The sequence below is a fragment of the Hyla sarda genome, unplaced genomic scaffold, assembly GCF_029499605.1.
Source record: "Hyla sarda isolate aHylSar1 unplaced genomic scaffold, aHylSar1.hap1 scaffold_161, whole genome shotgun sequence".
In the NCBI taxonomy this organism is placed as follows: Eukaryota; Metazoa; Chordata; class Amphibia; order Anura; family Hylidae; genus Hyla; species Hyla sarda.
In genome coordinates, this window is record NW_026608246.1 from 93,223 (window position 1) to 106,882 (window position 13,660).

Sequence of the window (13,660 nt, forward strand, 5' to 3'; positions counted from 1 at the left end):
GTCTAAGGTGGCGTTCGTAGTGAGTCTTCTGTCTGGAAAGGCCTTGTCTTGGGCCACACCGCTCTGGGACCGCAATGATCCTGCAACAGCTACAGTCCAGTCGTTCTTCGCTGAAGTCCGTAGTGTCTTCGAGGAACCAGCCCGAGCTTCTTCTGCCGAGACTGCCCTGCTGAACCTGGTCCAGGGTAATTCTTCAGTAGGTGAGTACTCCATCCAATTTCGTACTCTCGCCTCCGAATTATCTTGGAATAACGAGGCCCTCTGCGCGACCTTTAAAAAAGGCCTATCCAGTAACATCAAGGATGTGCTGGCTGCACGAGAGATTCCTGCCAACCTGCAAGAACTTATCCATTTGGCCACCCGCATTGACATGCGTTTTTCTGAAAGACACCAGGAGCTCCGCCAGGAAAAAGACCTTGATCTCTGGGCACCTCTCCCACAGTTTCCTTTGCAATCTACCCCTGTGCCTCCCGCCGAGGAGGCTATGCAAGTGGATCGGTCTCGCCTGACCCATGAAGAGAGGACTCGCCGTAGGGATAAAAATCTATGTCTGTACTGCGCTAGTACCGAACATTTCTTGGTGGATTGCCCTATTCGTCCTCCACGTCTAGGAAATGCACGCACGCACCCAGCTCACGTGGGAGTGGCGTCTCTTGGTATGAAGTCTGCTTCTCCACGTCTCACCGTGCCCGTGCGGATTTCTCCTTCTGCCAACTCCTCTTTCTCAGCCGTGGCCTTCTTGGACTCTGGTTCTTCTGGAAATTTTATTCTGGCCTATTTGGTGAATAGGTTCTGCATCCCGGTGACCCGTCTCATCAAGCCGCTCTACATTTCTTTGGTCAACGGAGTTAAGTTGGACTGCACTGTGCGTTACCGCACAGAGCCCTTGCTTATGAGCATTGGACTGCATCACGAGAGAATTGAATTTTTCGTCCTGCCCAACTGCACTTCTGAAGTCCTCCTCGGTCTGCCATGGCTCCAGCATCATTCTCCCACCCTTGACTGGACCACCGGGGAGATCAAGAATTGGGGTTCTGCTTGCCGCAAGAAATGCCTCACGTCTGCTCCCAGTCCCGTCTGTCAGGCCTCAGTGTCTCCTCCTGTGCCTGGTCTCCCCAAGGCCTATCAGGACTGTGCCGTGCCTCCTCATAGCCCCCGTCCTGGTGACACTCTGCCCCGTGACAAGCTTCACCCTCTGCCCCCCCTCCCCATTCCCACTTCTTCTGGACTACCGGCCGCTGATGTAGCTACCCAGGACTTCTTTTTCCAGAAGGAGACTCAAGAGGCGTCCCCCATGTTCTCGTCTCTTTTGAAAGGACAAGGAGACAAAAAGAGGGGGAGACCTAAGGGGGGGGGGGGGGGTACTGTTACGCCGAGCGCTCCGGGTCCCTGCTCCTCCCCGGAGCGCTCGCAGTGTTCTCCTCTCTGCAGCGCCCCGGTCGGACCCGCTGACCGGGAGCGCTGCACTGACATTCGCGATGGGGATGCGATTCGCATAGCGGGATGCGCCCGCTCGCGAATCGCATCCCAAGTCACTCACGTGTCCCTGGCTGTCACTTCCCGGCACGCGCGGCCCCGCTCCTTAGGGCGCGCGCGCGCCAGCTCTCTAAGATTTAAAGGGCCGCTGCACCAGTAATTGGTGCCTGGCCCAATCAGTCTAATTAGCTTCCACTCCCTGTGTATATTACCTCACTTCCCCTGCACTTCCTTGCCGGATCTTGTTGCCTTGTGCCAGAGAAAGCGTTAGTGTTGTCCAAAGCTTGTGTTCCAGATTTTCTGCTATCCTCATTGACTACGAACCTTGCCGCCTGCCCCAACCTTCTGCTACGTCTGACCTTGCCTCTGCCTAGTCCTTTTGTCCCACGCCTTCTCAGCAGTCAGCGAGGTTGAGCCGTTGCCGGTGGATACGACCTGGTTGCTACCGCCGCAGCAAGACCATCCCGCTTTGCGGCGGGCTCTGGTGAAAACCAGTAGCAACCCTAGAACCGGTCCACCGACACGGTCCACGCCAATCCCTTGCTGACACAGAGGATCCACATCCAGCTAGCCGAATCCTAACAGCTACACAACACTCTTAGAAAATAAGGGCCATTGTGTACATTCACTTCATTTACCAACATTAGTGCCTAATTCTCTGTACAATGTCTACTATTAGAGCATAAACACTACAAAAAAGGGCATCTCTTAAGCATACTGGGCCCTGTTGCATGATTTCCCTTTGCCACTTTGTTGTAAAAAATGGGAATCAGACCTTCACTGCTTTCTCTACATCACAGTGGGCCAGTGCTTTCACTCACCCATCTAGGGTGTCTCACTGTGTGCATCACCTGGAGGCATCTAGAAACACTCTGTACATGGTATTTAACACCACACCGACTTGCTAAGATGTTTCCTGGACACTTGTATGTATGCTGGCGATGCCAATCCCAGGTGGGCACAATGTTGCACATTTGGTGGGGGTATGTGGGTATTGTCTCACTGTGGCAACAAATTTATGGTACGTTATGTACAGTTCTGGGATATCCCCACCCCCCTGGGCACCAGAGGTAGCGTTACTGAACTTGCGACTGGAAGATGTCCCACTATCTGATGCAACCATTATTGTTCATTTTAGAACTGTAGCAAGAACCAATATTGCAGCTAAATGGAAAAGTACTGCTACGCCGAGCGCTCCGGGTCCCTGCTCCTCCCCGGAGCACTCGCGGCGTTCTCCTCTCTGCAGCGCCCCGGTCAGACCCGCTGACCGGGAGCGCTGCACTGACATTCGCGATGGGGATGCGATTCGCATAGCGGGTCGCGCCCGCTCGCGAACCGCATCCCAAGCCACTTACCCGTCCCGGTCCCCGGCTGTCATGTTCTGGCGCGCGCGGCTCCACTCTCTAGGGCGCGCGCGCGCGCCAGCTCTCTAAGATTTGAAGGGCCAGTGCACCAGTGATTGGTGCCTGGCCCAATCATGCTAATTGGCTTCCACCTGCTCCCTGTGTATATTACCTCACTTCACCTGCACTCCCTTGCCGGATCTTGTTGCCTTGTGCCAGAGAAAGCTTTTAGTGTTGTCCAAAGCCTGTGTTCCAGATCTCCTGCTATCCTCATTTGCGGCGGGCTCTGGTGAAAACCAGTAGCAATCCTAGAACCGGTCCACCGACACGGTCCACGCCAATCCCTCGCTGACACAGAGGATCCACATCCAGCTAGCCGAATCATAACAAGTACATTGCTTCCTAATCTGATCCACATAATAAACGCGACACATGCTAATTGTTTGATTAAACGTTCTATCACCTCAGCTATTAATCAAATTCCTAAATTTAACTTAATATGGGCCAATTGGTTAGAATTTAAGGGGGTACGTAAGAATGCTTGATTTAATACGTTTTGAATATGTCACCAAGATTTAGCTTTCTCTGTGTTAACTAGATACAAATAACCTGTAAGACTCTTTTCCCCCTTTTTTCTTCTTTTCTAATTAATTAGGAGTACAGATGGTTTAGGTGTCTTCTTTTCCTCTACCTTTTTACTTTTTTCTTTCATTTTTTTCTATGAATAGTGTTAAGGCCAATGTTATTTTGTGTGTGCGCAGATGTTGTATAGTAGCGAGGACGGCTCTTTTCCCTTCTAGTGACTAATTGTGTGTATTAATAATGGTAGACTTGGTAGAATGCCGTTTTTGCTGCTATAAGGCAACATGTATAACCTTTGTTGTGCCTCTCACTTTCAATTTAATGATATAATTAGAGATGAGCGAACTTACAGTAAATTCGATTCGTCACGAACTTCTCGGCTCGACAGTTGATGTCTTATCCTGCATAAATTAGTTCAGCTTTCAGGTGCTCCCGTGGGCTGGAAAAGGTGGATACAGTCCTAGGAGACTCTTTCCTAGGACTGTATCCACCTTTTCCAGCCCACCGGAGCACCTGAAAGCTGAACTAATTTATGCAGGATAAGTCTTGAACTGCCGAGCCAAGAAGTTCGTGACGAATCGAATTTACTGTAAGTTTGCTCATCTCTAGATATAATGTCTGAAGCAAGGGGTTAAGGAATCTGGTGATCAACAGGTGTGTATTCCAGGACATACATTATGATTCTTAATTATATATTTCATGCAGGAAAAGATCATAAGGACATCAACTTCAGAGTAAGGAGACTGTCAAAAAAGAAAGATTCTTTCAGATATTCCCATAGACCCCATTTGTAGTTGATTTTCAGAAGCAAGGACCCAACTCAGAAGGACCTTTATACATGAGTATTTTCTCTGCTAGCTTCCAATTGAAGACTGTTGCAATGATAATAAAACTGTCTTACAAGAGACCTTGGCGCAGTGGACGTCTCCAGAATTCTCCCTTCATAAGCAATAGCTTGAAACCAAGCTCTAAAAGGCCAAACATGATCACTTTCATCCTCTAAAAATTCTGAATTTGAATGAAAAAATGAAAATGCAAAAACAGAAAAACGCTGAGTCCTTAAGGGGTTAAGATTGAAGGATAATGCAACAAGGGGGACCTATGAGTGGAGGGTAAATTCAATATTATTAACATTTGACCGCTAAGCGGTCACTAAGACCCTAAATTTCCCACCCAATATAAAACTTAACGTTTAATGAGCCAAGATTAAAATAACCTCACACATATTGATCCATAGTGCATTGATTGGCATGACACTGCATGCTATAGTAAGTGAAATGAAAAGATAGATTGTCTCACACTATAGATTGTGGACTGCAGCCACAATCTATCTTTTCATTTCACTTACTATAGCATGCAGTGTCATGCCAATCAATGCACTATGGATCAATATGTGTGAGGTTATTTTAATCTTGGCTCATTAAACGTTAAGTTTTATATTGGGTGGGAAATTTAGGGTCTTAGTGACCGCTTAGCGGTCAAATGTTAATAAGATTGAAGGATACACCCTGTTGGAACATGATATACTCATGGTATGGACTGATGTTAGTTTTATGTATGTTTAAGGAACCTCCGGAACCTGGTTGCCCCCAGCAAACTTTAATCTAAAACCACCGCTCTGGCACCAACAAAGGGTTAAGGGCAACTTCAGATGCGGTGTTGCCAGGTGCAAGTGTTGCTCACACATTTCACACAAATGCATTACATTTTCATCCTCCATCACCAAGACTACATATCCTAACAAGTCGAGACTCGACTGTGGATCCCAATATGTTGTCTACCTGCTTCAATGTCCCTGGGGCTGCAATATGTTGGGAGGACCATGCGCTGTTTCCGTGAAAGTCTAAACAAACATTGTAGTAATATTGTTCACAGATTCATTTTGCACAACGTATCCCGACATATGCATGATCATCACTCGGGGGATTTTAGCCTGCTGCGTGTCACTTTAATTGAACAAAACAAGAAAGAGGTATTTCAGAGGTACAATACTCTAAGGAAAAGAGAGAATTTTTGGATACATACCCTGTGCACACTCTCACCGCACGGTCTCAAGGAGATGATTGAGTGTACATTTTTAACTGTTTAATTTTTTTTCTGCACACTCCTCATCCTCACTAAGCATATACCTTTTAGCCCTTTTTTATTTAGCTATTTAAAATGACTATTATCGGTAATTAAGCTAGTCATACCATGTATTAATACCATCCATTGTATCAAGGTTTACTCTTCCTGTATTTTACATTTTATCACATGCATATGTATTTTTGCTATTTATATTTCGTTTATTTATTTATCAATTTATTTATATCTATTTATCCCACTGGCAGCTAACCTATGCATATATTATTACGGAAATTCAGACGGTCTTATCCCTATACGTATGGTACCCATATAGTCCCTTCTGTATCCCTTTTCCTTTATTATATAAGCAACTGTACCCTTACTATCCTTGCTTACTGACAGCTATGCATTTGCCTTAATATCCCGTGTTTTATGCCATCTCTATGCATCCATAATTATATCTTTTCTGGTCAAACACCCCCACCTACACTATGCTATACCCAGGACCCAGGCCGGCTATCAGCCTATACATATAGTCACTCTATACCACGAGCTTGTGCTGCTGTCAGCATTCTGACAACATAAACATAACAGAAGTCCTTACCCCAATGCCGTTGAAAGTGACACGCGCCTCCTCTTTCTGATAGGACGCCACAGCGCTACTGTCAGCATTCTGACAGCTTAAACATAATAGAAGTCCTCACCACAATGCCGTTGACAGCGACACCCGCCCCCTCCTTCTGATAGGACGCCACAGTAAGCCTAGCAGTGAATACAGCCGTTCACTACGGAACAGTGACAGCTGTACCCGCCCCTTATTCTTGATAGGACGCCTGCCGCCACATGATCGCGCTGACGCGGCTGACCCTAGCAGGATGTTGACATATGGAGGCCGGATGTTGCGATCTCCGAGCCTGTGATCACCCTACAACATCTATACAGTGTTCCTACTAAAACTTGCTTTATCTACTCTGCATCTAAATACTCTATCCATTTTATTCACATCCTGACATGTTTTCTGTGAAAATTGTATGCCTTTACCTGACTGTGAATGTATGATGTAATACTTTTGGCTCCGCCCCCTTTTTGTATTGGCGCCAATTTTAAATTTATTTATACCCTGGCTGTGTTTATGTACCCCATACTGATCTGAGGAAGGGGGTGGCTCCCCCGAAATGCGTCATCCTTTATTGTACTTTGTTTTTTATTTTTCTTTAACCCCTTAAGGACCAAGGGCGTACAGGTACGCCCTTGGTCCTGCTCTCCTGATATAACGCGGGGTTACATAGTAACCCCGCGTCATATCACGGCGGGCCCGGCGTCATAGTGAAGCCGGGACCCGCCTCTAATAGCGCACAGCGCGGATCGTGGCGCCGCGCGCTATTAACCCTTTAGCCGCGCGCTCAGAGCTGAGCCGCGCGGCTAAAAGTGAAACCGAAAGTTGCCGGCTAGCTCAGTCGGGCTGTTCAGGATAGCCGCGGCTAATCGCGGCATCCCGAACAGCTGACAGGACTACCTGCCTCCTCGCTGTCCGATCGCCGAATGACTGCTCAGTGCCTGAGATCCCGGCCTGAGCAGTCATGCGGCAGAATCGTCGATCACTGGTTTCTTATGAGAAACCAGTGATCAATGATGAAGATCAGTGTGTGCAGAGTTATAGGTCCCTATGGGACCTATAACACTGCAAAAAAAAAAGTGAAAAAAAAAGTGAATAAAGATCATTTAACTCCTCCCCTATTAAAAGTTTGAATCATCCCCCTTTTCCAATAAAAAAAAAAACACAGTGTAAATAAAAATAAACATAAACATATTTGGTATCACCGCGTGCGGAAATGTCCGAATTATAAAAATATATCATTAATTAAACCGCTCGGTCAATGGCGTGTGCGCAAAAAAATTCCAAAGTCCAAAATAGTGCATTTTTGGTCACTTTTTATATCATCAGATCAATAAGTCCTATCAATGCAAAAATGGTACCGTTAAAAACTTCAGATCACGGCGCAAAAAATGAGCCCTCATACCGCCTCATACGCGGAAAAATAAAAAAGTTATAGGGGTCAGAAGATGACAATTTTAAGCGTATTAATTTTCCTGCATGTAGTTATGATTTTTTCCAGAAGTGCGACAATATCCAACCTATATAAGTCGGGGATCATTATAATTGTATGGACCTACAGAATAAAGATAAGGTGTCATTTTTACCAAAAAATGTACTACGTAGAAACGGAAGCCCCCAAAAGTTACAAAACTGCGTTTTTTTTGTCGCACAATTTTTTTTTCCGTTTCACCGTACATTTTTGGCCAAAATGACTGATGTCATTACAAAGTAGAATTGGTGGCGCAAAAATTAAGCCATCATATGGATTTTTAGGTGCAAAATTGAAAGAGTTAGGATTTTTTAAAGGCAAGGAGCAAAAAAACAAAAATGCAAAAACGGAAAAACCCCCGGTCCTTAAGGGGTTAATAAACCACTCCAGTTGTTTCAAAATATTCCGGTCTGGACATTACTTCTATTGGAACAGCAGCGCCATCCAAAGTTTTTTTTCTTCTTCTGCCTCTACCTACTCTCCACAGGATTGGATTACTCCTTTCTCCTGCGACCCTAGGCACAGCAGTAGTTCCTGTATTCTACAGCTACCCACTTTGTTGGGTTATATGCAAATTTTACATTCGCTCCAGGTGAGCGGCCACTACCTAAGGGCTTACCTAGCCCATCTTCCTACCCTACCCCCCTCAGGGTCTAAGTGGTAATACATGAGGCGCCCCCCGCCGGTATTTCTTTTTTCTCTTTCTTACAACATTTAAACACATGACACAGCAAACTCTAACCAAGACCTCCCAGATTACATCCCATAGGGACTGTTAGGTCAAGCTGCTGCATCATAGTCAGGTCTGCCACATCTTAGTACAAGTACAAGCATGTGACACACATCTGCCTTTTAACACAGTTTTGGTGAATATTATTGGTTTTCTCAAACACACATTATATCTTCCTAGTTGTGTGATAGCAGTGAAGTAAAAAGCTCTTGAAAGTGACACGCATCTTCTTTGTAAACAGAGCGTCCGTGAATATTTTTGGTTTAATTAAACAAAATCTTTAACAAAACAAAATCTTTAACAATACCCAAAAAATATGTCTGGTAAAGGAATTTTTCCTCATTTGTCTTTGTGCCCCCCCCCCCCACTGCTTCACAGAAGAATAGCAGAATAGCACTAGCCACGAGGATAAGTTGTGTCATGGACAGCCTTCGGAGCGTGTTGCTGAGGTAGTGGAGGGGGATGCAGTGGCTGAGCATAGCACTAGTGGGACTGGTGGTGGTGGGCGTGGTGGGGATATTGCAAGGTATCTTGTGGATACACTAGGGGGGGAACAAGGAGGCCACGATCATACATCTAGAAGTTCTTACTGAGAGGAGTGGTGGGGATGATGAACAGGAGTTTGATGATAATGATGATGTCAGCAGGCCTTCAAATATGAGCAGCTCAGGAGCAGATGATGGCGACACTAGTGCTGGATCTGCAGGCTTGAGAAAAAAAACTTTCAGAACAGGGGCACAGCCGGGTGGTGATCAATTCTAGCTCTTTACGGTATCAATTCTTTACTATCTTACCAGATGAAGGAAACTAGCCAAAGTGCAGTCTCTGCAAAGAGAAAGTAAGGTATAGGCAGGGTCCGACTTTAGGATTTAAGCTATGTGAGCACATGGAGAGGCATCGCAAAGCCTGGCGAGAAATATACCTAGTCCACCAATGGACAGATAACACTACCACGCCACTGCCTGCTGGCTACAGTTATCACGAGTCCCCTCTCTGCATATTCATGTGGTGCAGAGGGTGGGCCACTCCATGCAGTTGTCGGTGTGCAGCACAATCCAAGCTTTGCAGATTAGCACTACTTCCAGCCAGGCCTTGGCCACATGGCTGGCAAAAATTATATAAAATCAATTTTTGAACTTACTGCTGTCCACATGCTTCTACAGCTCTTACCAGTTTGCCTCTTCCTGCTGTATACTGACTACTACAAGTCTCACTGGTCCACCATCACCCTTACTGCTACCTTCATCCAGGCCTAGGCTGCCTGGCAAAATTTGAAAAACCCGAATTTTTTAACCTCCTGCTGTCCGCAGGCTACTACAACTCTTACCAGTCCGAATTCTCCTGCTGTACTCAGGCTACTACTAGACCCTCTAGTCCGCCATTATCCTTTCTGTTGGTAGTTTCAATCAGGCCTACATATACACAATCCATGATCCCCCAAAAAAGGATATTTTTTTTAATCTTTTAATACAGAAGCTAATTTTTCTTATCTACTTTGGGACACCAAAGCTGCTGTTACTCCCAAAAAGGGAACATTTTTGGAACTCTTGACAAAATCCATGCAGTCATCTTTGCTTGGCAGGCTTAAAAGCTGTTGCTACTCCCAAAAAGGGAGAATCTTTGGAAAAATAAAAAAATCAATGCCGTCTTCTTTGCTGGGCAGACTGAAAAGTCGGTTTCATATTTTAAAATAAAAAAGATGACTCTTTATTACTGTGTAGAGCAGGGGTCTCAAACTCAAATTATCCGGGGGCCACTGGAGGTAGCAGCTGGGTGAGGCTGGGCCGCATGCGCCCCTTACATATAATGCCACCATCATGCGCCCCTTACATATAATGCCCCCATCATGTGCCCCTCACATATAATGCCCCCATCATGCGCCCCTCACATATAATGCCCCCATCATGCACCCCTCATCATCCACCAGAAACACCCCCATCAACCACCAGCAAACCCCCCATTTCCCCTAAACCCGTATGGTAATAGCATGAGCTGACGGATGATGGGGGTACTACTTCTGGGGGTTCCCCACATTAGGTAGGCAGCAGGTTTCCCACATTAGGTAGGCTGCAGGTTCCCCACACTAGATAGGTAGTAGCCGTTTCCCCACATTAGGTAGTAGCAGGTTCCCCACATTAGGTGGTAGCAGGTTCCCCACATTAGGTGGTAGCAGGTTCCCAACATTAGGTGGTAGCAGGTTTCCAACATTAGGTGGTAGCAGGTTCCCCACATTAGGTAGTAGCAGGTTCCCCACATTAGGTAGTAGCAGGTTCCCCACATTAGGTAGAAGCAGGTTCCCCACATTAGGTAGTAGCATGTTCCCCACATTAGGTAGTAGCAGTTTCCCCACATTAGATAGAAGCAGGTTCCCCACATTAGGTCAAAGCAGGTTCCCCACATTAGGTAGTAGCATGTTCTCCACATTAGGAAGTAGCAGTTTCCCCACATTAGGTAGAAGCATGTTCCCCACATTAGGTAGTAGCAGGTTCCCCACATTAGGTAGTAGCATGTTCCCCACATTAGGTAGTAGCAGTTTCCCCACATTAGGTAGAAGCAGGTTCCCCACATTAGGTAGTAGCATGTTCCCCACATTAGGTAGTAGCAGTTTCTCCACATTAGGTAGAAGCAGGTTCCCCACATTAGATAGTAGCAGGTTCCCCACATTAGGTAGTAGCATGTTCCCCACATTAGGTAGTAGCAGTTTCCCCACATTAGGTAGAAGCAGGTTCCCCACATTAGGTAGTAGCAGTTTCCCCTCATTAGGTTGTAGCAGTTTCCCCACATTAGGTAGTAGCAGGTTCCCCACATTAGGTAGCCTTGTCGTTCCACCCCCCCCCCTTACACACACACAGAGACAGACACCCACACATGCACACACACACAGACACACTTACCTGTCCGGCGCTGCGCTTCTCTACGGCGGCGGCCTGACGAGTGATGTCACTGACGTCCTCCTGTGCGGGTCTGCGGAGAGACGTCACATGCGCGACGTCCCTCATCAGACTCGGGCCAGCCAACCGAAGATGGGGAGGAGGAGGGCGGGGTAAGTGAAGCCTTCCGGCATTTAGCGCTGCTTGCCGAAGCAGGGCTAAATGCCTCAAGAAACCACCTGCCCGTGCCCGGAACTGCATGTCACGGGCGTCGGGCAATAGAAATCACACATCCCTGGTGCGGGCCACAAACTTTCGTTCCGCGGGCCGCAAATGGCCCTCGGGCTGGGAGTTTGAGACCCCTGGTGTAGAGTGTCTTTAAATTCAAGCATAAAGCAACACCCCTAAAGGTAGAATTTAACAAATTTTTACAAATTTTAAAACTTCATTTTCAAAATTAAAAATGTAAAAATTCAGTTTTACTGTCAAGAGGGTGTTCATTTTTGAGTAAATACTCCCCAAAAGAGCAAATTTTTGTAATTTGTTTTCACAATTTAACAACTCAACTTCATTTTAAAAAATTTGATTTTTCGTAAGGTTCTTCTCTATTTTGAGACAGCATCACCAATCCTTTTGCTACTTCCAAAAGTACAACGCTTGCAGAAAGCCACTGTGTCTTCCGATATCTCCGTATGCATTTTAACACGGGCAGCCTTATACTGACAACCAGGGATACTTGATGTTGCTTTCTTTTTGTGTGAATATGCCTAAAAAATCCACATTAACCAGTTGCTGATGAAGGATGAGCCGGCTCGTCCTAAGCCGGCAACCGTTGCATGACGCGGGCTCCTGACTCGAGCCTGTGTCATAACGGCCGGCCCCCAGCTGATTCCTATAGCTGGGGGCCGGCGTTAATAGCCGACATGCAGAGATTGCCACGGCCGGCTATTAGCCCTTTAGCTCGCCACTGACAAAGTTGACAGCGGCGTCTAAAGGGACATTTAAACGCTCCCTGGTGGTCCAGTGGGGTGGATCGCCCCCCCGCAGCGCGATCGCCAGAGGGCTTACCTCTCCTGCGCTCTGAATGATAAAGCCTGGCAGGACCAGGCTTTATCAATCGAGCGCAGAGCACACAGATCAATGTGGTTGTATGAAACCACATTGAACTGTATGAGGAATCTAATAATTCCTCCTAAAAGTCCCCTAAGGGAAAGGAGTGAAAGTGTAAAAAAAAAATAAAAAAAAGTAAAAGAAAGTTTAAAAACACACACCCCTTCCTTATTAAAAGTTTAAATCCCCCCCTTTTCCCAAATTCCATATAAACAATATGTAACCATAATAAAAATAAACATATATGGTATCGCCGCGTGCATAAATGTCTGAACTATAAAAATATATCGTTAATTAAACCGAACGGTCAATGGCGTACGCGCAAACAAATTCCCAAGTCCAAAACAGTGTATTTTTGGTCACTTATTATATCATGAAAAAATGAATAAAAAGCGATCAAAAAGTCCGATCAATACAAAAATGGTACCGCTAAAGATTCAGATCATGGCACAAAAAATGAGCCCTCATACTGCCCCATATGCGGAAGAATAAAAAAGTTATAGGGGTCAGAAGATGACAATTTTAAATGTATTAATTTTCGTCCATGTAGTTATGATTTTTTCCAGAAGTACGACAAAATCAAACCTATATAAGTAGGTATCATTTTAATCGTATGGACCTACAGAATAAAGATAAAAGTGCAATTTTTACTTAAACATGTACTGCTTAGAAATGGAAGCCCCCCGAATTTACAAAATGGTGTTTTTTCTTCAATTTTATTGCACAATGATTTATTTATTTTTTTTGTTTCGCCGTAGATTTTTTGGTAAAATGACTAATGTCATTACAAAGTAGAATTGGTGGCGCAAACAATAAGCCATCATATGGATTTTTATGTGCAAAATTGAAAGGGTTATGATTTTTAAAAGTAAGGAGGAAAAAACGAAAGTGCAAAAACGGAAAAACCCTGCATCCTTAAGGGGTTAAAGAAGCTGTTAGATAACATGAGTTACTGCATGTCACCATAAAAAACACTTTAAATCTACTTGAATACATTCCTAGCAGTTTTATACAGGGCTTTGGAGAGCCAGTGTTATAAATGTGTTTAGAGGGTTATTTGTCGAAACGAGACGACTGGAATCTGCAATTTTCGACAAAACCAGCGAGTCAAACTTTTCAAAAGGTCACTCTACACTAGAAACCTTCTTGACTTTCTTCCCCTAAGACTGAATATGGTAACACACCGAAGAAAACTACATGACTGCTCAGCACAATGATGCTTAAGTGAGAATTATTCAAGCTAGAAGATATGAAGATTAACGGCCATGTGCTGAAACTAGAAGCCATAGCCTTCTCTGGTAATGTAGAAAATCATCTGTATGATGTACTTCATAACCCATGTAAATTGATCTACTTCGGTTTCTTGCCTACAATGACAGGAGAAGTTCTAGTGACAAT

General features: G+C 45.3%; 1 protein-coding gene across 4 annotated transcripts in view; it reads right to left on the minus strand.

Annotated features, from left to right (window-relative positions):
• Nucleotides 1-13,660, minus strand: part of LOC130310989 (putative nuclease HARBI1) — an 86,864-nt gene that overhangs the window by 58,598 nt on the left and 14,606 nt on the right. Inside the window, exon 2 of one of the 4 annotated variants that reach the window (XR_008859442.1) lies at nt 8,873-8,989. The exons of the other annotated variants lie outside the window; for them this stretch is intronic. The gene's annotated coding sequence lies outside the window, so the exon portion shown is untranslated. The remainder of the gene's footprint in view (nt 1-8,872; nt 8,990-13,660) is intronic. 4 annotated transcript variants of the gene reach the window in all.